Source organism: Pseudopipra pipra, chromosome W, assembly GCF_036250125.1.
Source record: "Pseudopipra pipra isolate bDixPip1 chromosome W, bDixPip1.hap1, whole genome shotgun sequence".
Taxonomy (NCBI): domain Eukaryota; kingdom Metazoa; phylum Chordata; class Aves; order Passeriformes; family Pipridae; genus Pseudopipra; species Pseudopipra pipra.
In genome coordinates, this window is record NC_087580.1 from 40,498,892 (window position 1) to 40,524,537 (window position 25,646).

The window sequence follows — 25,646 nt, forward strand, 5'->3', positions numbered from 1 at the left end:
AGGTATATTTAGAGGGGGCCTAATGCCCTTTGGGATAAGCTACACCTGCTTGCAGATTTGCCCCACAGCCAGCAAGTCCACAAGGAGTGCCCTGGAGTCCCAAGCAGCCATCCTGCTCCTTCACAGTGCATTCAGATGGACTCACAGACAGACAGACAGCCTACCCATCAGCACAGCAGCCAAGCTCACGGCCGTCAGGCCCTGCACCTTGCCCTAGAGATGGAAATCACAATCCACAGTCCAAGGCTGGGGCCGAACCGACACTGTGACAGGCAGCAGATGACATGGGACTGCTGATAACGGGGTACCAGGCACCTCTGGGGGCTACAGCCCAACCCACAGCAGCTCTGACTCCCTGGGGCAAGGAGCTCTAGAAAATCCCACTGAATCTTCTCTTCCTCTCCCCTCACTCAGATTATTTTTCTTCTCAGTGTTTGCTTTTTGCTGCAACATGAGCACTCAGCTAACCTGCAAGTTTGCTTTCGAGTTCAGGACCACAGTGGAGATTTATGGGCTGGGTTGTTGCCACATCATCCGAGTATGGGGACAGGAGCTCTTCCCTCCTGCCCAGCACCAGCTGTGAGTTTGATGCAGAAGCTGTGTCTTGGCTCTCCCAACTCACCCCTCATCAACCTGGAGGCTGCACCTCTGCCCGCCCAGTTCTATGATTCTTCCCACACCCAGCCTTGTTCCTGCTCACCATGTGACTTCCAGGAGTCTGCTTGCTCTGCCAAGAGGAAAATTTAATCTCTCTGCTTCCTCTTGTAGCCTACGACAGCTGACAACAACAGTCTAATTTGAGCACATCTTGAAAAAGTCACTGCTGAGGAACATTTGCAACCAGCCTCACCCTCCTTCCCCTATTTATTGTATTCTGAACTGCATAGACAAGGTTTAGTTAAGTGCACCTGTCGTTCTCTTTGCTTTACCACTGTCTCCTGACCAGACGTGATCCATGCAGCCACAATAAAGCTGAATGTCAGATAAGTAACACAGGACTGATTTAAACCCAAGTGTATTGCTGCCAAACAAAAGCAGCCTAGAGGTCATTTTTCATTGTCTGGGCAAGTCAGGCTCACACATTTGGAACCAAAACTGAAAGCACTTACAGCCTGAGACAAGCAGTCTGTGGGAGTAAGAGACTCTCGTTAAGCATTGAGCAAATTATTTCAGTCCTCCGAAACAGAGGCTTATACAGTGTCAGACAGGATGGGGCACAGGAGGAGGCAGCTCCTAATGACTGATGCCCCAACTTCAGGTTTATTTGTTCTTAGAATCCCATCACCTGGAATCCATAGGAGACTGGATCTCACCAAAAGATTCACAGGTCTGAGAAAACAAGGGTGCAATCCTTCCAGCCTCAGCACAACAAGGATTAATTCACCTTCTGCCAGCTAAATTTACTGTTTGTTTGCACATCCTTGCCCTGCCAGTGGCCAAGCTGCCTGCAGTAGAAGGATGGGATTTTCCTTTTGCAAGAGGAGATGCTCAAGTAGAGCAAAAGCAACTGTAGGCTGTCAACCTTTCCCCATCTGTCTTTTATCAAACAATGAACACGTCTTTGAAGATGAACTGCAGCAACAGCTCTGCTGTACTCCAGGCTTGGCAACAACAGCCCTGGCCACATGTTTTTGGTTTTGTTCCCTTCCACCAGTACGGAGGGTGGAAAAATAAAGCTACAATTTCCCTTGGGAACATTTATTGGACAGTCATGGCTTGGCAGCCTGGAAAATTCATACACTCAAAATATAAAACATACATCCATAAGCAAACATCCAACATGTGAGAAGCCCGCAAGCCTAAAAGCCAAGACCACCAAAGGGCACATTCTAGCTCCTAGGTGGTCACGCAATGTGATCTGGAGCAACCTGCCCCTCCCATATTCCAGTTTACCCTCTGTTAAAGCACAGACCCCTCTTGGCTCCAGAGGAGAGCCTGAGAAAGTTGCCACCAAGATAGTTACTAAGTGCTACAACCTGCTTCTAGGTGTGTGTGCCTGACAAATACTCCACTGCCTACTCAGTCACCTTCTTTCTAGAAGCCAAGCAATTTGTTCACATTTATGTTTCCACCTATAGAATGCAGATTCCATGGGTTTGGACATTTCTGTCTCAAAACTAAATTGATGGAACTGCAAAGCAAGACTACTGAGGCAGACACAAACAGCTGAGTTATTGCTCTAAAGGGAAGAGCACAACTGCATATTTGAAAGACAATGACCTACCTGACGTATTCCTTGGTATCTCAGAGCAGGTCATGTGCCTTCTGAGGAGTTTAAATCCAGGTATTACCCAGAGAATAACAAAATCCCAAGGGCAAAAAACATTTTAGGAAAAACCTTTGCCAGATACGCTTCTAGGTCTGGTGGCTAATACACAGGACTTTCCCTCGAACAAGGCATGACTTCTGGATTCACCAACTCTGACCAGGGATTAAGATTTGCCCATTGCAGTACAGCCATTTTTCTGGGGGGAATGGGGTTCAAGAGGGACTGTTGCCTGCCCTAAGAGATCTCTCCAGAGGTCCCTAGAGAAAACACCTGTTCCTCAACCTCCATTAGCAAAAGCCATGTGGGGACATGTCCTTCAGAGTTCTTATATGACTCAGAGTTTGCATCTGACTCTACTGCTCTTAACTGGGCGATTTATAAGAACAGGGTTTGTTTGTAATGTGAATGTCATTCCCAGAGGAATGACAGACTGGGGATTTTGTGCTTCTTATCTAATCGCATCTCACACCAGAGCCCAGTGACCCAAGGAACCCTCCCACTTCTCTAAGATTTAATTACTTCTTCTGGCAAGAAATTAAGAAACAGTTGATCTTTCACTTTGCACGTATATGTTCCAAAGGATAAATACACATGGTTTCATACTACAGACATCTGACCTCTTGACACCATTGGGCCTGTTTTGTGCTTCCCTACCTTACAGAGTGCATCAGACCAGGAATCTGGAGATTCTGAACCCTTTTTCCTTCTCCAAAACGGATGTCCTATCACAAGCCTGTGACTTTATTATTATTTACTACACACTGAGGAGATAGAAGCTGTTAATCTCACTGCAGGCCAAGCCCCTTGATGGCTGTGGCAGATGGGGAATACCTCCAACACTGTAAGGATCTTGTGCAACCTCTCCAACACAGTCCCCCTGCAGACACTGTCTGCAGCAAGGCTCTTTGATCCACTACTTCAGTCAAGCCAATAAAACCAAGAAGAAATTCCGTTTGCAGCTCTGTGTTTCCCTCTCTGCTGTGCTCACCCCTGGCTCTCCCATCTGGACTAAACTGGTTGTGAGGTCTCCATTCCAGCTGTGGAGCAACTTCAGCTCATGGTGCAAAAGGATCTTGCAATGGCTGTGCAGATGGCGACATCATCTATGAAACATCAGTGGATTTTCTGGTTTCAGGGTTCTTTTTGTTTCATAAGGCCCCAGATGTTAAATGGTCCCCTGGTTCCACAAGATTTCACAGCATCCCTGTGTTCCTTTCTTTCCATGAGGCCCCGCAGTGCCACAGTGGCCCCTTGATTCCATGAGGCTGCACAGTGTCATCACAAAGCTGACCCCACCCAGATGGAAGTTTGGGGAGGATTAGGAGGAACTGGGTCAAAAAGGATTGGATATTTGGGGAAGGAAAGAGGGGCTTGACCAACAGAGAGGAAAGATTTTGATGAGGTAAAACCAGGTTCAGGTAACACTGAGGGTGCTGAAACACTGACTGTGCAAACATTCCTGAAAGACCTTTACCCTGTTTGTAACCTCAAGTCCCAACACTACCTATAACGGCTGCTCCTCTCACTGAGAGGAATCCACTGCTCTAATCCCAACCTCAACTGGACCTCAAAGGCAAAGCCCAAACCCAGAACTCCAAACTCCTTTTTATACTCTAATGCCCACCCCAATCCCAAACCTGCATTGTTGATACGAAAACCCAAATTTTAATCCTGACCCAGCCCAAAAAGCTCTTCCCCTAAATCATGAACCAGACACTGCCAGCAGAACAACAAACCTCTCTAAGCTTCTCCCCAGTCCCGACCCTGAGCTCTAAACCCCAAGCCCTGACCATTCAGCACCCCCACAGCCCTTGGGAGCAGGGCAAGGACCTGCAGGGCCCAGAGCAGGCCCAGGGGATTGGCAGAGAAATGAGAGGTGACCTGGATCTGCTCAGCTCTGCAGTGACCCCCAGGAGAAGGGCCTGGGCTCTGAGAGGGATGTCCTGTGGCACAGGGGCTCAGGATCCAAGGTAATAAGGCCAAGTGCACATGGCAACAGCCAGAGCTGGTGCAGAGACATCAGGGAGGGTCTAGAAATGCTGCTGGGAGGGGTTGGGAAAGCAGGAGGGGTGTGTGCAGCCTGCAAGGCCAGAGCAGCAGCAGGGCCAGGGCAGGACAGCCTGCAGGAGAGATGGCCAAGGGCTCTGGCAGGGCTGCAAGGCCCAAAGGCACCCAGGCCTTTGTCCCCTTGCCTCTGGCAGCTGCCTCTGCCACTCAGGCCACCACAAGCAACTTTCCTGGCAGGTTCTGCCCTTGGTTTCTGCCTCGCCCCTCCCTCAGGAGTCTGGCAGGGGTTGCCCAGTTTTGGGCCTTTGTTGTTCCTCCCCCTCCCATCCCAGTGCCCCCCAAACAGCCCTGAGCCAGCCGGGAGGGACAGGATCTGCTGGGCCAGGGCCTGGGGCTCAGGCCTTGGCCTTTGTGCTCCACAAAACCAAGGCAGGCTTTGCTCAGCATTGCAGGGGCCTGCCCAGAGCCTTTGTCTGCCTGCACTCCTGGCCTCCAAGGAGCTGCTCCAAGGAGTCCCTGGGGAGGCTTTGTCAGTGCCTGCCCTCAGTGGGGCCCAGCAATGCTTCAAGGGACTTGCAGTTTGGCTTCTGACTTCTTGAGCAGCTGCTTCAATCTTCTCTCAGTACCTCAGGGTGATGGGCTGGGCTGCAAACACACTGTGGGGCTCATTAAAATGCAGAAATCCCTCAGGATCTCTTTGTTTTCCTTTAATTGTCTTCAAAGCAATTTCAAAACAAGTCTTCAAAGTTTGTACTTTTTTTTTTTTAATTCAAGGTTGAATATTTTTTAGTTCAAAGAAGAGGTGATGGAGGTGTTCTCCAAGTGATCTTGATGCTGAGTGTCTCCTCAGGAGATCCAGATTGACCCTGGATGATCAACCTTGCTCCTACCCCCCAGCCTCACCAGTTCTGACATGGCCCATCTTGGACTGACAGCTGATGCAGCTCCAAACACACTGTGGGACCCATTAAAACACTGAAAAACAAATTATTTTTCTTTCTTTAATTGTCTTGAAGACATCAACAACTAATTGGAGTTGTTTTGTAGTTTAACTAAGCAGGAAGATTTTAAAGTGGACGTCACAAAAAATATATATTTTTTTGATGAAAGAGAATGATTTACACAGAGCCTTGGGATGCAAGAGGGTCAGGGTGCAAAGGATTTAGACACAAAGATAAGGGGGCAAAAGATATTAGTAGCATTTAATTACTGACCTGTTTAACAGTTATCAAGGGATTCAATAGCATTTGCTAATATTTTAAAAGTGACTGAATTATAGATTCACAATAACAACCTTCACATCACAGTCAATTCACACCCCCACCCAGGCAGAGATGTGTGGACACATCAATAGCTGGGTGTGGAAAGGTCCCTCTCCAAAATTCTCCTTGTTGTCAGGGAAAGACTCCCCCAAATCCCTTTGTGTTTGCCAGCAGACAAGGGTCACAGCTGGTGGAGTGTTTGTTGAGGGGGATCAGAATTGTCCTGGGCACCAGCGAGGGTCTTTGGAGTGTTGCAAACTGGAGGGTTCCCGAGCTGGGAGAGGCTGCCAGAGGTGTCCCACTGAGAGGGAGGTGCTGGGGAGCTGCCAGGGCCTCCCTCAGCCCCGCTGGTTGTCATCATAGGAGAGATGTGATGCCACAGGGGAGGTGTGATGTCACAGGAAGGATGTGATGTCATAAGATCGATGTGACATCAGTTGTGATGTCACGGAGCTGTGATGTCATGGGGAGGTGTGATATCAGAGGGGAGATGTGATGTCATATGATGGATGTGATGTCACAGGGGAGGGAGGACATGATGTCAAAGGGATGATATGATATCACAGGATAGATGTGATGTCATATAATGGATGTGACGTCAGCTGGGATGTCACAGGGGAGGTGTGATGTCACAAGGAGGATGTGATGTCACAGGGATGATATGATATCACAGGAGAGATGCGATGTCATATGATGGATGTGAGGTCATAGGAGAGATATGATGTCATAGGAGAGGTGTGATTTCATGGGGGAGGTGTGATGTCACAGGAAGGATGTTGTTGCTCGTAATCCGTAATCCAAAAGAAACACAAACCAACAAAGTGCCGGTTTATGCGGTGCTTTATTCGGGGCCCCGGGAACCTGCGGGCTAACGCCCCAAGTCAGGATTCCGAAGACCCTCCCTCTTCATCCAGCTTTTATACACAAACAAGTTTATGTGCAGTTTCCACGGCAAAGCGGCTACAGTTTCCACAGCAAACTAGGTGCAGCACAGCAAACCAGGTGCAGCACAGCAAACCAGGTGCAGTTACAAACAAGCTCATACTTCATACTGATAACAATTAATAATCCCTAGAAACTGTTTAACAGACCTTAGCCACATCCTAGGTAACAAATCGTTATTTACAGGCTTGACTAGATCCTTTGATTATGGTTTCTATTTCACACACAAACAGGGTTGCTACTTTGGAGTGTTGCTTTCTAGGCCTACTCTTCTACTAAGCCTTAGCCATTCTACTACTAATTTAAACTGCTTTGCAACAATGTGATGTCACAGGAGACCTGTGATGTCACAAGGAGGATGTGATGTCACAGGGATGATATGGTACCACAGGAGAGATGTGATGTCATATGATGGATGTGACATCATAGGGGAGATGTGATGTCACAGGAAAAATGTGATGTCATGAGGAGCATGTGATGTCATAGAAGAGAGACACATTGCCCCCCCAACCTTGCTGTAGCTAAAGCCGATGTAAGTGATGGTTCCAGTCATCCCGTGTATGGATAAAAGATTTCCAAGGCTTTGTTCCAAGGCCGCTGCCCCGCCCCCACCCTCTGCCTGCCGCCCCCGCCCCCCTGGCGCCTGATTGGCTGCCGCCCCACTAATGGGACGTCCCGGGGGATGCAAATGTCCCGCCCTGCTGCATATTCATGAGCTCGGGGCAGGGCTTTGAGCTCTTGATCTGGCGCGGGCGAGTTTCTGGTCCCCGCCCGCCGCCGCCGCGCCCGGAGCGCACCCGTGCCAAGTGCGCGGGGTCGGCCACGGGAACTTTGCTTTTCCCCGCGGGGCGCACGGAGGATTTGTCGCCGGGCGCACATGGACTGGGGAGAACTTTGCCTGCCGGACCCGCTCTCCCTGCACCGCCAGGAAGAGCAGGGACCGCATCGCCCCGGCCGCAGCGGCGCAGAGGCTGCTCGGGAGGTGACAGTGTGCTAGAGGGAGCTGCCCACTCGCTGTCCTTACTGCCTGCACAGCGCAGGGCTGGGGGGAATTGAGCCAGGCAGGAAAAGGGAATGGTGGCGATCGCACGGTGGTGAAATGATACGGGAAGTAGCAAACAGCCTGGCTGGAGAGAGCACAGTTTGGGAAGGGGGCACAGGGAAAACCCACTGTGATGTTCCGGGGTAAATAACAGAAAATAAACAGAGGAGGGTCCCCTTTCAGATATGGTTTATAGATCAGTGCACTGTGTATAGTGTAAGATAGCTTCATGAATGTAAGAGTGCAGATTCTACAGCTTTTAGTACAGTGACATGTTTTTTATAAAATATGTAAAGAGATGATAAGTTGGCTGTTTGGTTGGGCTTTCTTTGGTTTTTTTTTTGGTTTTTTTTTTTTTTTTTTGGTGAATGCTTTGTCCCCTCCAGCCCCCTTAAAGGAGCTTTCTTGAATGTACCTTCTTACAGCTAATTTGAATGATTAGTTTAGATAACCCTCTTAGAGTAGATGCATTTCAGTGAAATCGGGGCACATGTCTTTTTGGCTCTGGTGCAAGATTCAAACTAATTTTTTTCTTCCTCTTTGGCTCAATTAAAAGTCATCTTAAAACACTCCCAGTATATTGTGTGAGTGCAGGGCTTGAGGCGTGTGGGATTGAATGGACATATAGGAAGAACTAACATTCAGAAACATATCTGCTTCCCTGTCTCAATTAATAAACCCCACAGTTTGACACATTGACTTCAAATTCCCACAGAAGAAGTAGCAGTGTGTATTCCCTCTGACACCTTGGCCACCCTAGAGCAAATAATGATGCTGAGGAGTAAAAACGAGCTCAAGCAGGCTCTGGGTTTATTTGAAGAAAACATGTTCCAGACTTCTCCATTATTGCTACCCTGGTGGCATCATGCCAGATAAGAAAAGGAGTCAGATAAATAGATAGTTCCTTCTTTTTAATAATGGGTTCGTAGTGGGCCAGATTTCCTCTTTTTGCAGGAACCTGCCAGCAGATGAGATCAAACTGTGTGAGACAGATAAAGCTTTCAATTGCTGCAATGGGCAGAAGAGAGAACTGCCCCCACAACTGCTTCTGTTATCAGTTTACAAGTATGCCATGAGAAACGAAGCAGCAACAGGACTGGAGAGTTGTACTGTTCTTTGCAGCGCTGATTGTTTGCATGTGTTTGTGTTTTTATCTTAATAACTTTGTGATATGCACATCTGTGTGTATTTTTGTCTCAGGAGTTTTGCAGTATGTAAAATTTATCACAAACATTGTGTTTGTGTCTCCTCTACTCCTAAAATTGCTTGCATGATCAGTTTATTAATAATTGTTGACTTATTTGTGTTTTTATCATGAGCAACTCACTGGTAAGATTGTGTAAGACAAGCCATTTTATGTATTGCTAGTTTAATTTTTTGCCAAGTTTATTTTGTCTTTTTATTGAAAAAGAAGTTGGCTTGGGAGAAGCTTTTAGATATGTATAATTCTGTCTCAATCAATTGAGAATCAAGAAACTCAATCAAATTTAACCTGGGAGTTGGTACAAGAATTTATGCATATTTGGAATCATTAAAATATGTATTATTTGCATTAACCCTCTGCCTCAGAAGGCATCAAATTTTATATTTGGCTAAATTTCTCAAAATATTAACAAATGAAACTAAAAGAAAAGAAAGTGTGACCTGAAGAGAATATAAGAAATCTTTGTACCAGCTCCCAGGTAACTCAATGTATTTGCATAAGAACTGATGTGTAATTTCAGGTCTAATTTCAAGACACATTGGCCCCTCTAACAGACACATTATTATAGAATCCCTCACACCCAGCACGCATTAAAGGATACCCTGATTACTCACGGGGTGGAGAGTGTGGCTAATGAAAATTAGATTAGTGTCAGTATTAAATCCTGATGTTTGTAACTTTGTTAATGTTAGGAAATTTGACTTTAGCTGTTGAGATCCTGTTATGTCCTATATGCTTTCTATTTTACTGTAGTATTTTTTGGAAATTGCATTGCATTGAGAACAGATCTGTGCTATCTCTTCCTTTTCTTTTCTCTCTTTCTGTCCACTACACGAAAGGCACAGCCCACAAAGAAGATTCACAGTGAACGACCAAAGAAGAGAAATTTTTGAATGCATAAAAGAGAAATATTGAATGCAGAGACTGAAATGGTTAGTGATTTATGCATTCTAGGACTGCCAAGGGACTTTTGCAGGCTTCTGCAGGACTTTTGCATTATACCTCTGATGGCCCATCAAAGCCCATCCCCCCCTCTGCCAATCCTGAAAGGCAGGAAAAACCCTTTTCCCAGGCCCCTCACGGGAACTCTACGCAGGTCCAGGAGATGTTGGGGGTTCGTGGCATGGCCCGGGACACCATCCATGGATATAATAACTCATAACTTCTTGGAGTCTGGGGGCTTCCCACCCCCAACGGATCAAGGTCACCACTTCAACTGACAGACATGGAAGCTGCAACTCCCAAGTTCCATCGCTGGACCCCGTGGGCGGTGACTATAGACATCTTTCCACTCTCAGCTTTGCTTTCCTTTACTCTCCCTTACCCTATTCTTTCCTTACTCTCCCTTATGCATTTTCCCTAAAGGTTCTCTTTATGCCACATTGCTGTAGATGAGAGATAGATGATAACACCCAAAATAGCAACATACCTGTTTACTCTTGAAACAAAAGTGTTCTAAAATAAACCCTACATATATATATATTTTCAAACACCGACTATTCAGTGTTGTTTCACTCTAATCCACCCCAAGGGATTTATTAATAAGAACTTGGATTACCCCCCTTTCGGGGGCAGGTGGTAACAGACCCCTTGTAGCAGGATGTTCTACCTGGAAAAGAATCTGATGGGAGAATGCAAGCACTGCAAGCTCTCTGTGGGGAGTTACTGCTGGTGCCAAGGGGTTGGTTTAGTATTGAATTGTGCTAAAACCAGCCTGGTTCCCCAACCTTGCAACACACATCCTGCTTTTGGAAGCAGAGTTTGACAGATCAGCTGTTCACTGGCCTGGGAATATGTGACTGGAGATCCATCACTGGATAAGCATAAAAGCCCAGGGCCAACTTTCCTAGAGCAGATTCTTCCACAGACTTTGTTGAAGTGTGTGCAGCTTTTGCTGTGAAGCAGGGACAGCTCTTGATGGTCACTGCCCAGGGGGTAAAAGAAAGAGAGAGATCTGCCTTGATTTATTTCTATCAGACCCCGCCGGGCCCTCCCCGCTTCCTGCTGGGATCGGACACCGCCGGCGGCCCCGGCCCTGCCGGGCTCCATCAGCCTGAGGAATTGCTGCCAAGGAGGGGCCGGGGGCTTCCTCTTGGCCTTCGTCTCCCTGGCGCTGGGGCTCGGCTTCTACCTGCGCCAGAAGGTGAGGGGGGTCCCAGGGGGTCGTGTGTCCCCCCAGAGCGTCTGTGCCCCCCCGGGGACCCCCCACCCCGGTGTCACCCCCTTTTCTCTCCCCACAGAGCTCCTGAGCCGCCGGCGGCCACAGCCCCTCCCCGGGGCCTCGGGCCCAGCCTGGACTCCCTCCGTCCCTGTGAGGATTTTGGGGGGGTCGTGTGTCCCCCCCTCCCCTGCTGTCACTCTGCCTCCCTCAGCTGCTCCCAGTCATCCCAGTAAAGCTTCCCAGTTCTCGCCAGTCCCGGGTTTGGGGGGCACTGGGGGAGGAGGGAGTGGATCCCAAGGGATGGATCAGAGTTTGGGGGTGGCAGAACTGGCCCCAGTGTAACAGGGAAGGGACTAAGCCAAGGGAAAAACACAGGTTCGAGAGATTCTGGAACGTGAATAAACCAAACACCGTTGCTAGTTGGCAAAAATAGCTATTTATTAGGAAAAAGGTGGCAAACAAGGGAAAAAGGAAAAACACAGGCGCCTGAGGGGAAAAGGATTGGGGTGGAGGAAAAAGTGCATAAAAGACCCTAGGAAGAAGGCTCCCCCCCATACTCACCCAGGTATCACCTGTAAACAAGTCTTACCCATCCTAACCAATAATGAAGTCTCTCTGCAGCAGCTGCGGGTTCATGGGGGGTGGCAGGCTCCCACTTCAAGCAAGGCGTCCCTGCTGAAAGCAACTTGGTCCATCGTGAAGAGCCCCAAGAAGTGTCTCTGCTTTTTATAAAGTTTTTTGAGAGTACCTGCCCCGGAGAGGTGTGGCCAGCACCACCCCGTCAGGGCTCTGAATCCCACCCCTTCTGTTATGTAAGTGCACCCCTCCTGCGCCTGCGTGAGCACTTTGGAAAGTTCCCCACGCAGGCGCAGTGATTTGGGGGGGGTCTTTTCAATTCAGGCGGTGGGCTTACTTCATCACCTTCCTCATCACTTTGTCCTCCTCCAACTGCCCCTGACGAGCAATTGACCAATCACAACAGACCAATTAAAACAGTTTACACAGAAGCTCTCCCTCCAAGGCCAAGTTCACTGCTTTATCAGAAGACTTGGCAGGAGAAAGCATAAACTAACTGCAGGTGGCTAGGGCCAAACACAGACCAAAAAATAACATCCCAACTTCGTCCCGATACACCCCAGGATGGATTGGGAACGAGGATCCCATGTCCCCCTGTGTCAACCTGCTCTGGGAGGGCTTTAGCCCCTCAGTGGGAACCCAGATCACCCCAAAAGGTGTTGGGACCTTCCAAAAACCTCACTAGAGCTCAGCAAGGTTCCCCAAACCCACTCAAAGCCCACCCAGGACCCCACCAAACCCCTTCTCTGGGGGGACTTCTCTGGGCACTGGTGGTGCTGGGAGCCCCCCCGGCGGCAGGCGAGGAGCTTTCGGGTGAGTGGGGGGTGGGGAAGGGGAGGACGGTGGGAAAGGGGGGGTCAGAGGGGACAAAAGGGGTGGTGAGACCACAAACTAAGTGGGAGGGGACTGAGACCCCCCAAAAGTAAAGGGGGAGGGGGACTGAAGTTTGGGGGATGATGGGAAATGGGTGGGAGAGGTCAGAAGAGTGGGGAAAGGGGAGGGTGGGACCCCCAAACTGAGCATGAGGGCACTGGGGAGTGGGGGGATTATATCCCCCAGGTTTTAATGATGGCAAATCAGATCTATTGATAGAAATTAATTTACTTTGGGTTACAAATGATCAGACAAAAGATCTTCATCAGTATTATTCACTGCACAACAGAAACACTAAAACTACCAAGAGTACAGGACAAGATAGGACAGTGCTCTACACTAAAGCAATTGTTGAAGCAATTCTACTCAAGCTGGCACAAAAGCAATAATTCTTAATTAGAGATGGATGGAACTCCCTCAGACCAATGTTCATGCGGAGATCTCTGCTCTCAGCCTCCAGGAGTGATCTTGGGGGGTCCCCAGCCGAGGCAGGAATCTCCACACACCCCCCAGGAAGGGTTCTGTTGGAAGAAGCTGCCCCTGGGAAAGGGGACTGGCCCTTTGTGGTCGAAAGGGATGGACTGACAGTCACTGGACTCCAGGGGTTGCCTCCAAATGAGGGGCTTCATTCGGGGTGGAAGCAGCGGCCGAAGCTCTTCCCACAGTTGAGACACTGGTAGGGCTTCCCTTATCGATGGATCCTTCGGTGTTTAATCAAGGTAGAGCTGTGGGTGAAGCTCTTCCCACACTCCCCACACTTGTAGGGCCTCTCCCCGGTGTGGATACACCGGTGCCTGACGAGGTGGGAGTTCATGTTGAAGCCCTTCCCACAGTCGGTGCAGTGGAAGGGCCTCTCATCCGTGTGTGTCTGCTCATGCCTGAGGAGATGTGAGCTAGTCTGAAATCTCTTCCCACATTTCAAGCACTTGTAGGGCCGTTCTCCAGTGTGGATGCGCTGGTGGATGCGAAGGCTGGAACTGTTCCTGAAGCTCTTCCCACATTCCCAACAAGTGTAGGGCCGTTCCCCAGTATGGATACGATGGTGTTGGATAAGGCTGGAGCTGTCAGTGAAGCTCTTCCCACATTCCTTACACATGTAGGGTCGGTCCCCAGTGTGGATGCGCCGGTGTTTGATGAGGTGGGTGCTCTGGTTGAAGCTCTTCCCACATTCCCTACACGTGTAGGGACGTGCCCCAGTGTGGATGTGCTGGTGGCTGAGGAGGTGGGAGCTCTTCCTGAAGCTCTTCCCACATTCCAAGCATTTGAACAGCTTCTCCTTCCTGGGAGGTTGCTCAGGGACCACGAGGTCAGAGCTCCCCCTCAAGCTCCGGCCGCCTTCCCGGCACAGGCTGGCTCTTTCCTCCTGGGAGCACCCTGGGATGGCTTTGGAGCCCCTCCTGTGGGGGGATCTCCGGCCCTTTTCCTCCCCGCTGCCTTCCTGCGCCGTGGAGCCCTTCAAAACGGCCTCTCCCACCAGGGTCTCATGGGGGGATTTGTCCTCCGGGCTCTCCGTCCTCAGCTCGGGGCCTGGGGCAGGAAGCAAGAAGGACAGGCAGGGGATTTGCCTCCGGCCCACAGGGAAGGCCAAGGACATCCCCCCAACTCCGGCCCCGGCAGGACGGCGGCGCCAGCGGGGTTGTCCTGCAGCCGGGGCCATGCTCGGCTGACAGAGCCAGCACAACACCCGCCCAAAGGGACACTGACTTCCTCCTCACCTGCCTGGGGGGCCCAAGGCATCTTCCTCTTCCTCGCAGCCTCCTCCTCCATCCGCCCAAGCTTTGGGAAGGACAAATCCTGATAGGGGGGAAAACAAGGGCTGAGCGCGTTGGCTTGGGGGTTCCTCCTGCCCAAGTCCCTCTCTAGAACTCACCGGGCATCATAAAAACCTCTAAACACCAAGATTCAGCCCAGAAAAAACCCAAACCAACCAGTGTCAGGCAAAAAACCCTCAGAAATAGCAAGAAGACCCTCGCCACCCCAAACTGCAAAAAGTTGAGATTCAGCTAAAAAATACTCCAAAATACGAAGATTCAGCCCCAAAAAAGGTGATGGGGACTGAATTTAACCCTCCAGCAGGAAAGTTGTTTGATTTCAAGCTCGTCTTCAAGGCGCATCCTGGCATTGGAGCCTGGGCTCTAATTAACCTCTCCTGTGCTGCCAAACAGCAGGAGCTGCATGGCCAAGGGACAAACTGTGATCCCTGTCAGTGTCCATGGCCCCTGTCAGTGTCCTTCAGGGAAAGTGGGAGGAGGAAATGAAGAAACTGGTTTGGAACTAAACTGGTGTTAAAGTCGGAAAAACCTCCTTCCATGGAAATAAAACTTAGACAGTTTTTCCTGGGCTGAACAAGCTCATTCAGGGATGAAGGACTGGGACTTCTGTGGACACTTGTGCTGGTTTCTTTGGACACTCGTGTTCCTTCAAAGAGCCCCTGGAAACACTCGGCTGTTCACTCCCAGTGCCACCAGTGCCTGGGTCCTGTCTGCAGCAGCAGATTGCAGTGGGAGAGGAGAAATGCTTTTCTGAGCCTCTGGGCTGGACACAGGCACAGCCTGACCCTGAACCCAAGGGAAACAAAGACAAATTCCATGGCTTTAGCTGGACCAAGGTTGGGGGGGTTTCCTGAGGGCAGCACTAACCAGACTTTTGTGTGTGTGTGTGAGACAGGCAGAAGCACAAACGCCTGCACAGCCCAGAGCAGTCAGTGTGGGGCTGTGCTTGCTGCTGCAGAGACCCCCAGGGAACAAACCCAGGCAATACTTTGGGTTTATTCCTCGCTCTGTGTCAGTGGAATAGAATGTTCCACAGGAGCTCTGTCCCCCTCTGAGGCACCGGGTGGCTTGAAGCTGAAGAGGGTGGGGGTCAAGTGCAAGGTCCCTTCTGAAGTGTGTGTCCCTAAGGAGGACACTTGCCTTATTATTGCTTATTATGTGTAATATCTTACAGATATATCATACAAGAGCTAAAGATGGATTCTATAGAATATGTGCCATATATATGATACAGAATATATCTGATTATTGCTTTATCTGTCTGTCCAGACAGATATTGTGTATGCAGAGAGATTGTATTTGAGGGATATGTTCCTCTCAATACCCTGTGAGCTCCACTCCCAAGGCCAGCAAATTCCTGAAGCTCCCCCTTCTGTGCCCTGCAGGTTTTGGCAGATTTGCAAGAGCAGGGGAATCATTCCCTGCAGCCCCTTTGCACTGTAGGAAATGGGAGCCCTGTGCACATCCTGCTGCCTCCAGATTCCATTCTGGGTGTGGGAACGACCCTGTGGGGAGCAAAGAAATGCCTGGTTCTGCAGGAGCTGGAGATGCTCAAGGGGCAGCACGACCAAGTCAGGGGCCTGAAGGGGGCCTGGGGGGCTTTGGGGTCTGGGAGGGTCCTGGGGGAGCTGGGGAGGGGCTTTGGGGATTGGGGGGTACAGACCAGGACAGACCAATAGAGACCAGTAGTACAGACCAGGACAGACCAGGACAGACCAGGACAGACCAGGACAGACCAGTACCTCCTCACTGCTCCCCGGATCTCTCCTGGAGCTGGGGCGATGTTTTTCTGGGACACCTGAGCCCCCCCAGTGCCCTCCCAGTACAGCCCAGTGCCCCCAGTACAGCCCACTGTGTTCCTGTCCCAGGGTGCCGGGTGATCCCTCTTTGGGAAGGGTTGGAATGGATTTGAGGGGAGGCTGGGAGAGATTTGGGGGGATCTGAGGAGTTTGGATGGGGATTTGGGGGTTTTGAGTGCATTTAGGGAAGTTAAAAGAGGTCTTGGGGACATTGAAGGGTCAAAGGTATCTATGGGGGGAGGGGATTAAAGGGAAAATAGAGGTTAGGGGACATTTGGGGGGGGTTAATGAGGCCTGGGCGGGCAGAGGAGGGGCTGCACCAAGAGCAGGTGAGTCCTGAGACCCCCCCTGGTGTCCCTGAGACTCTCTTGGTGTCCCCAGTTCCTCCCTTGACACCCCGAGACCCCCCTGGTGTCTCCAATGCCCCCAGGGCCTCTTCATGGCCCCAATTCCCCCCTTGACACCCCGAATTCCACTGTCCCCAAACCGCATCCCTGATGTCCCCAACCCTCCATCTCACTCCAGGAGCCCCCCCTGGACCCTCTGACCACAAAAACAACTCCCCCCACACGCTCACAGAAAGGCCAAGGGCATCTGGGGAAACATTGGGGAGAGTTGAGGGGCTTTGCAGGGCCCTACGTGATTACTGGGGGATACTGGGACACACTGGGGGGAACCAGGGGGCACTGGGAGGGACTGGGGGGTTACTGAGGGACATTAGGAGGGCACTGGGAGGGACTGAGGAGTTACTGGGGAGTTACCAGGACACACGGGGAGACACTGGGAGGTTTCTGGGCCATACTGAGGGTTACTGGGTGCTCACTGGAGGATCACTGGGCCATCCTGGGGGGCAGTGGAAGGTCACTGGGACACACTGGCTGGTCACTGAAGGGGTCACTGGAAAGTCACTGGGATATACTGGGGTCTAGGGATCCCCTTACCCGGATGTGGTACATTTCCCCCCCCGGATTTTGGGGGCCATCCCTAGGACCCCTTCTTTTTGGGGCTGGGGGACCCCCTGGACCCGCTGCTGGGCTTTAGGGGCCCCCCCAAAATGCCCTCAAAACCCCTGAAATCCCCCCCTCGACACATCAAAACCTTCTCAAGGTCCCCCCCAGATGCCCTCAGAGACCTCATCCCTCCCCAGCACCCTCTAAACCCTCTCAGTGACCCGCAAAACCTACCTGGGACCCCCCAGTCCCCTTTAGGGAACCCCCAATCCCCCTCAGAGACCCTCAAAACCGTCTAAGACCCCGTAAACCCCCTAGAGACCCCAAAAAAGCCTAAAAGATCCCGCCAGGACACCTAAACCTCCTCAGAGACCCCCAAACCCTACCTGGCACCCCCTCAAATCTCCTCAGAAACCAAAACCCCCTCAGAGACCCCCAAACCCCTTCATGAACCTTCACCCACCCCCTGAGTCCCCTCGGGACACCCAACTCCCTCAGGGACCCCTCAAAACCTCCTCGGGAATCCCCGAACCCCCCCGCTAAACCCTCCCGAGCCCCCCCGGGGGGACTCACAGCACTCAGAGCGAACCGCAGGCCCCGCCGCCATCACCGATTCCCGGCTGCGCGCGCACCGCGTTCAGAGAACGCCGCCGCAGCCAATCAGCGCGCGGCCACGCCCCCGCAGCCCCGCCCCCGCCCCTGCCGTGTTGGCTGCCGGGAATCGGTGATGGCGGCGGGTCGGTCGGTGAGCTCTGAGTGCCGGCGGGGGGTGCGGGAGAGCGGGGTCTGGGGATCCCCTCGGGGGCTGCGGGGAGCGCGGGTGAGGGTGGAAAGGCTGGAGGGCTCGGGAGGGTTTAATGCGGGGGTTCGGGGGTTCCCAAGGGTCAGAGCGCAGGGCCTTGGAACCGTCTCGGGGGCCGCGGGGCCCGGAGGCCTCCCAAGAACCCGGAAGGGTGATTCGATTCCTGAGAAAGTCCCTCGGAAAAAAAAATTCGAAACCACCCAACCAAAAAAAGAACTCTAAAAAAAGGAAGAGTGAGAAAAAGGTGAAGGAAAAACTGCAAGGGCCAGGATGATTTTATTGCTTTGCTTCAGTTTTTCCTTGGTCTCCTTCTCAGAATCTTTGCTCCCTTCCTTTACAGAAAGCTCTTCTGCTGTTCTGTGGTTTTGTGGTCCCTTAGGGGCTTTTAGAGGTCTCTGAGGAGGTTTTGGGGGGTCTCTGAGGAGCTTCGGTGTCGCGAAGGGACTTAGGGGGGAGGTTAAAGGTCTCTGAAGGGATTTGGGAATCCCTGAGGAAGTTTTGGAGTTTCCAAGGGAATTGGGAGGTCCTTAGAGGCTTGGGGGGGGGGGGGTCTTTGAAGCAGTTTTGTGGGTTTCTAGGGGGATTTCGGGAGTCCAAGACAGTTTTGAGGGTCCCTGAGGGGGTTTTTGAGGTCCCTGAAAGGGCTTGGGGGTTCCAGGTGGGTTTTGCAGGTCACTGAGAGGGTTTAGGGGGTCCTGGGGGTGGATGAGGTCTCTGAGAGGATTTGGGATTTGAGGAGGTTTTGATGGGTCCAGAGGTGGATTTCTGAGGGGGTTTCTGGGGTTTTGCCTGGATTTTGGGGGGTCTCCGTGTCAGTCCTGTCTGGCCACGGCCAACTAAAACTCCTATGAGGCCATTTCCCATCCCACCACAATGCCTCTGCCAGCCCAGTGGACCGACCCCAGGGAAAGGGGATCCCAATTCCCCACTCGAACCCCAGAGACCCCCAAAACTCAGCACACAGAGACCCCAAAGACAGAGGGACCTGGGTGTCCCCTAGAGCCCAGCAGTGGGGTTCAGGGGATCTCCCAGCCCTCAGGGGAGGGGTCCTGGGGGTGCCCCCAAAAGTCCAGGGGGGAGATGTAGCAGAACCGACTAAGGGGATCCCAGTGCCCCCAGTATATCCCAGTGACCTCCCAGTGACCCTCAGTATGGCCCAGTAACCCCCTCAGTATGGCCAGTGTGTCCCAGTGACCTCCCACTGCCCCCCAGTATGGCCCAGTGATCCTCCAGTGAGCACCCAGTAACCCCCAGTATGGCCCAGTAACCTCCCAGTGTCCCCCCGTGTGTCCTGGTAATCCCCCAGTAACTCCCCAGTCCCTCCCAGTGCCCCCTGGTTCCCCCCAGTGTGTCCCAGTATCCCCCACTAATCACCCAGTACCCCACAAAGTCCCCCAGTTTTCCCCAATGTGTCCCCAGATGCCCTTGGCCTTTTTGTGACTGTGGGTAGGGGGGGGAAGTTGTGGTCAGAGGAAACAGGGGGGGCTCCTGGAGTGAGATGGAGGGTTGGGGACATCAGGGATGGGGTTTGAGAACAGTGGAATTGGGGGTGTCAAGGGGGGAATTGGGGCCTGGGGACATTGGAGACACCAGGGGGGTCTCGGGGTGTCAAAGGGGGAACTGGGGACACCAAGAAGGTCTCGGGGACACCAGGGGGGGTCTCAGGACTCACCTGCTCTTGGTGCAGCCCCTCCTCTCCCCCACAGGCCTTTTTAACCCCCCCAAAATGTCCCTTAACCTCCATTTTTCCTTTAATCTCCTCCCTCCCAGATCCCTTTGATGCCCCAATGCCCCCAAAACCCTTTTTAACTCCCCCAAATGCACCTAAAGACTTCAAACCCCCCCAAATCCCCATCCAACATCCCCCAGATCCCTTCAAATCTCCCCCAGCCCCCCCTCAAACCCCCCCCAAAGAGGGATCACCCGGCACCCTGGGACAGGAACACAGTGGGCTGTACTGGGGGCACTGGGCTGTACTGGGAGGGCACTGGGGGGGCTCAGGTGTCCCACGACACGGTGGCCCAGCTCCAGGAGAGATCCGGGGAGCAGTGGGGAGGTACTGGTGTCTGTACTGGTCTGTCCTGGTCTGTACCCCCAATCCCCAAAGCCCCTCCCCAGCTCCCCCAGGACCCTCCCGGACCCTCCCAGACCCCCAGGCCCCCCCAGGCCCCTGACTTGGTCGTGCTGCCCCTTGAGCATCTCCAGCTCCTGCAGAACCAGGCATTTCTTTGCTCCCCACAGGGTCGTTCCCACACCCAGAATGGAATCTGGAGGCAGCAGGATGTGCACAGGGCTCCCATTTCCTACAGTGCAAAGGGGCTGCAAGGAATGATTCTCCTGCTCTTGCAAATCTGCCAAAACCTGCAGGGCACAGAAGGGGGAGCTTCAGGAATTTGCTGGCCTTGGGAGTGGAGCTCAAGGGTATTGAGAGGAACATATCCCTCAAATACAATCTCTCTGCATACACAATATCTGTCTGGACAGACAGATAAAGCAATAATCAGATATATTCTGTATCATATATATGGCACGTATTCTATAGAATCCATCTTTAGCTCTTGTATGATATATCTGTAAGATATTACACATAATAAGCAATAATAAGGCAAGTGTCCTCCTTAGGGACACACACTTCAGAAGGGACCTTGCACTTGACCCCCCCCTCTCTTCAGCTTCAAGCCACCCAGTGCCACAGAGGGGGACAGAACTCCTGTGGAACATTCTATTCCACTGACACAGAGCAAGGAATAAACTCAAAGTATTGCCTGGGTTTGTTCCCTGGGGGTCTCTGCAGCAGCAAGCACAGCCCCACACTGACTGCTCTGGGCTGTGCAGGCATTTGTGCTTCTGCCTGTCTCACACACACACACAAAAGTCTGCAGGTGTAGTGCTGCCCTCAGGAAACCTCCCCACCCTTGGTCCAGCTAAAGCCATGGAATTTGTCTTTGTTTCCCTTGGGTTCAGGGTCAGGCTGTGCCTGTGTCCAGCCCAGAGGCTCAGAAAAGCATTTCTCCTCTCCCTCTGCAATCTGCTGCTGCAGACAGGACCCAGGCACTGGTGGCACTGGGAGTGAACAGCCGAGTGTTTCCAGGGGCTCTCTGAAGGAACACGAGTGTCCAAAGAAACCAGCACAAGTGTCCACAGAAGTCCCAGTCCTTCATCCCTGAATGAGCTTGTTCAGCCCAGGAAAAACTGTCTAAGTTTTATTTCCATGGAAGGAGGTTTTTCCCACTTTAACGCCAGTTTAGTTCCAAACCAGTTTCTTACTTTCCTTCTCCCTCTTTCCCTGAAGGACACTGACAGGGACCATGGACACTGACCGGGATCACATTTTGTCCCTTGGCCATACAGCTCCTGCTGTTTGGCAGTACAGGAGAGGTTAATTAGAGCCCAGGCTCCAGTGCCAGGGCGCGCCTTGAAGACGAGCCTGAAATCAAATTACTTTCCTGCTAGAGGGTTAAATTCAGTCCTCATCACCTTTTTTTGGGCTCAATCTCCATATTTTGGAGTATTTTTTAGCTGAATCTCAACTTTTTGCAGTTTGGGTAGATGAGGGTCTTCTTGCTATTTCTGAGAGGGTTTTTGCCTGAATCTCGTTGGTTTGGGCTTTTCTGTGCTGAATCTTGGTGTTTTGGAGGTTTTTATGGACACAGGATGCCTGATGAGTTCTAGAGATGGACTTGTGCAGGAGGAACCCTCAAGCCAACGCGCTCAGCCCTTGTTTTCCCCCCATCAGGATTTGTCCTTCCCAAAGCTTGGGCGGATGGAGGAGGAGGCTGCGAGGAAGAGGAAGATGCCTTGGGCTCCCCAGGCAGGTGAGTAGGAAGTCAGTGTCCCTTTGGGCGGGTGTTGTGCTGGCTCTGTCAGCCGAGCATGGCCCCGGCTGCAGGACAACCCCGCTGGCGCCGCCGTCCTGCCGGGGCCGGAGTTGGGGGGATGTCCTTGGCCTTCCCTGTGGGCCGGAGGCAAATCCCCTCCCTGTCCTTCTTGCTTCCTGCCCCAGGCCCCGAGCTGAGGACAGAGAGCCCGGAGGACAAATCCCCCCATGAGACCCTGGTGGGAGAGGCCGTTTTGAAGGGCTCCCCGGCGCAGGAAGGCAGCGGGGAGGAAAAGGGCCGGAGATCCCCCTGCAGGAGGGGCTCCAAAGCCATCCCAGGGTGTTTTGAGGAGGAAAGACCCAGCCTGTGCCGGGAAGGTGGCCAGAGCTTGAGGGGGAGCTGTGACCTCGTGGTCCCTGAGCAGCCTCCCAGCAAGGAGAAGCCCTTCAAGTGTATGGAGTGTGGGACAAGCTTCAGAAAGAGCACCCACCTCCTCAGCCACCAGCACATCCACACTGGGGAACGGCCCTACACGTGTGGGGAATGTGGGAAGAGCTTCAAGTTCAGCTCCAACCTCCACACCCACCAGCAAATCCACACCGGTGAATGGCCCTATACGTGTGGGGAGTGTGGAAAGAGCTTCAGGCGGAGCTCTGCCCTGATCCGACACCAGCACATCCACAGTGGGGAACAGCTCTACCCGTGTGAGCAATGTGGGAAGAGCTTCAGTGACAGCTCCACTCTGATCGTGCACCAGCACATCCACACTGGGGAACGGCCCTACACGTGTGGGGAATGTGGGAAGAGCTTCAGGAGCAGCTCCAACCTCCACACCCACCAGCGCATCCACAGTGGGGAACGGCCCTACAAGTGCTTGCAATGTGGGAAGAGATTTCACACCAGCTCAGATCTCCTAAAGCACCAGCGGACGCACACGGATGAGAGGCCCTTCCGCTGCACCGACTGCGGGAAGGGCTTCAACATGAACTCCACCCTCATCAGGCACCGGCGCATCCACACCGGGGAGAGGCCCTACAAGTGTGGGGAGTGTGGGAAGAGCTTTACCTGGAGCTCTAACTTGACCAGACACCAACGGACCCACCGGTAAGAGAAGCCCTACCAGTGCCCCGACTGTGGGAAGAGCTTTGGCTGCTGCTTCCACCCCGAATGAAGCCCCTGATGGTGAGGCAACCCCTGGAGTCCAGTGACCGTCAGTCCATCCCTTTTGACCATAAAGGGCCAGTCCCCTTTCCCAGGGGCAGCTTCTTCCATCAGAACCCTTCTTGGGGGGTGTGTGGAGATTCCTGCCTTGGCTGGGGACCCCCCAAGGTCACTGCTGGAGGTTGAGAGCAGAGATCTCCCCACCAGCATTGGTCTGGGGAAGTTCCATCCATCTCTAATTAAGAATTATTGCTTTTGTGCCAGCTTGAGTAGAATTGCTTCAACAATTGCTTTAGTGTAGAGCACCATCCTATCTTATCCTGTACTCCTGGTAATTTTAGTGTTTCTATTGTGCAGTAAATAATTGTGATGAAGATCTTTTGTCTGATCATTTGTAACCCTAAATAAATTCCTTTCTATCAATAGATCTGATTTGCCATCATTAAAGCTGGAGGACAAAAATGATTCAGTCACACCTCTGTAATTCCTCTGAAAATGTTGGCATAATTCAAGGCTGAGATTGGATCCAGCAGCCCCCATCACCCCACAGGAAGTTGGGAGCTTGGGGGGCCAGCCCCCTTTGCCAACCTGCCTGTGCCCAAAGACCCCCATGGGACCGTCAGACCCACCAGACCACCCCCTCTTTTCCACCCTTTTCTCTGTTTCTCCCATTTTCCCACTGTCCCCTTAATCCTAATTTTTCCCCCTGAACAGTTTTTGTGTCCAAATCACCACTTTTTGCTCCCTCTCCTGTGGGCACTGAGGGAGAAAATGAGGCTGCACACACAGAGTTCCATTTCAGGACTTGTCTGCCCATCTTTCTGGCGTCCCCCATTCATTGGGGTTCCTTTGGAAACAGCGCCTGGGCTTTGTCTTTTAGTCCACTGGAATTCCCAGCATGGCCCCAAAGCAGTGCCCTGATCCCACACATTCCCCTCCCCTCATGTGCTGGCTGTGTTCAGCCACCAGAGAAAAACACAGGCTGCCATGCAGAGCGTTCCAAGTGGTTTCCACTTTGGCAAACAGCACTCTCTGGATGGAAAACACCAGTCAAGGCCAAAACACTCCTTTTGGATTCAGATTAACTAAATGCAGCTGCTGCTGCCTTAACTTTTTCCCACAAAAATTCTCTGGGTTCTTTTGGTTTAAGGAGACCCCACATGTCCCAATGGCTCCTGGATTCCATGAGCTTCCACAGTCTCTAAAGGTTCCTTTAGTTCCATGAGGCCCTGCAGTCCCAAAATGCCCTTTGGATTCTCGATTTCCCATTGTCCCAGGGTCCCTTGTGCTTCAGAAGGAGCTGCAGTGGAACAGTGGCCTCTTGGTTCCGTGAGCTCTGCAGTGTTCCAGGAATCCTTGGGTTCCAGGAGAGCCTGCAGTTTCACAAGGAGCACTTGAATGCAGGAGGTTCTGCAGGGTCCCAATGGCCCCTGGATTCTGGGAGGTTCAGAAATATCTCCGGGCTCCCTTGGTTCCAGGAGGACACACATGTCAGCAGGAACCCTTGGTTCCAGGAGGTTTGACAGTGTCCCAGAATTCCTTTTATTTCATGAGGCCCTGGATTGTCCCAATGGACTCCTGATTCCATCAGCCCCCTCAATGTCACAATGGTCCCTTGGTTCCATGAGTTTCTGCAGCATCCCAGGGTTCCTTTTACTCCATGGGGAGCTGCAGTGTCACAATGGGCCCTGAATTCCAGGAGTTTTCCCAGGGTGACAGTGCTGCCTTGATTCCATGAGATTCCATAGTGTCCCTGGGCTCCTTTGTCTCCAGAAGGCCCTGCAGTGTCCCAGTGGTCCTTGGTTCCATGAGGTTCCACCATGTCCTTGCTGGAACATGCGTGGCTGTAATGCTGCCCCACCTGCAGAGCTGCCTCCAGCTCTGGGCTCCAGCACAGGAAGGACATGGACCTGTTGGAGCGAGTGCAGAGGGGAGCAGCAAGAGGATCAGAGGGATGGAGCAGCTCTGCTGTGAGGAAAGGCTGAGAGAATTGGCATTGTTCAGGCTGGAGAAGAGAAGGCTTTGGGGTGACCTAATTATGGCCTTCCAGTGCCTGAAGGGAGCCAACAAGAAAGATGGAGAGAGACTTTGGACAAGGGCCTGGAGTGACAGGACAAGGGGCAGTGGCTTCACACGGATAGAGGGAAGAGTTGGAGGAGATAGTAGGAAGGAATTCTTGAGTCTGACGGTGCTGAGATGCTCTTCAAGGCCCCTCCCAACCCAAAGCATTCCGTGATTGTGGGACTGGTGGGTGAGGTGGTGGTCGGAGCCGTCTGGGGCACAGGGACCCAAAATGAGGGAGTTTTCCATTGTGGGGGAAGGAAGGAGGGGGCAGCAGAACTGACCCCTTGGACACCTGGCAGGCAGGCTTTGGCTGGAAGCTGGTGATGGGGAGCTGAGTGAAGCCCCCACAATGCAGGAGGAAATGGTCAGTGACCTGCTCTGCCAGTGAGACCCCCCCAAGTGCCTGGGCCCACACGGGATGCAGCCAAGAGTCCTGAGGGAGCTGGAGAAAGAGCTGGCCAAGCCACTCTCACTCATTCCCCAGCAGTGCTGCACAACTGCACAAGTCCCAGCTGACTGGCAACAAGCAAATGGGATGCCCATGCACAGGAAGGGCCAAAAGGAGGATCTGGGCAACTCCTGTCCTGTCCCATTGACCTCAGGACTGGGGAAGTCCATGCAGCAGATCCTCCTCAGTGCCATCCCATGGGACGGGCAGGACAACCAGGGGATCAGGCCCAGCCAGTGTGGGGTTGGGAAAGGCAGGTCCTGCCTGACCAACCTCATCTCCTTCTCTGACAAAGAACCGCTCATCAGCTGAGGGAAAGGCTGGGGATGTGTCTCTCTGGAATTCCAGAAAGCCTTTGGCACCATCTCCCCCAGCATCTCCTGCACAAACTGGCTGCTCATGGCTTGCCCGGGGAAGTGTTTGCTGGGTGGCAAAGTGTCTGATGGCCCAGGGAGTGGTGGGGAATGGAAGGAAATCCAGGTGGGGCTGGTCACTA

The 25,646-nt window shown here is 52.4% G+C and overlaps 2 protein-coding genes and 1 pseudogene across 2 annotated transcripts in view; 2 read left to right on the plus strand and 1 right to left on the minus strand.

Moving 5' to 3' along the window:
• LOC135405248 (zinc finger protein 271-like) overlaps nucleotides 1-25,646 on the minus strand; it is a 774,083-nt gene that overhangs the window by 675,105 nt on the left and 73,332 nt on the right. The window lies entirely within an intron of this gene.
• Nucleotides 1-25,646, plus strand: part of LOC135405395 (zinc finger protein 239-like) — a 669,637-nt gene that overhangs the window by 229,397 nt on the left and 414,594 nt on the right. The window lies entirely within an intron of this gene.
• LOC135404706 (zinc finger protein 239-like) lies at nucleotides 17,585-23,063 on the plus strand (annotated as a pseudogene).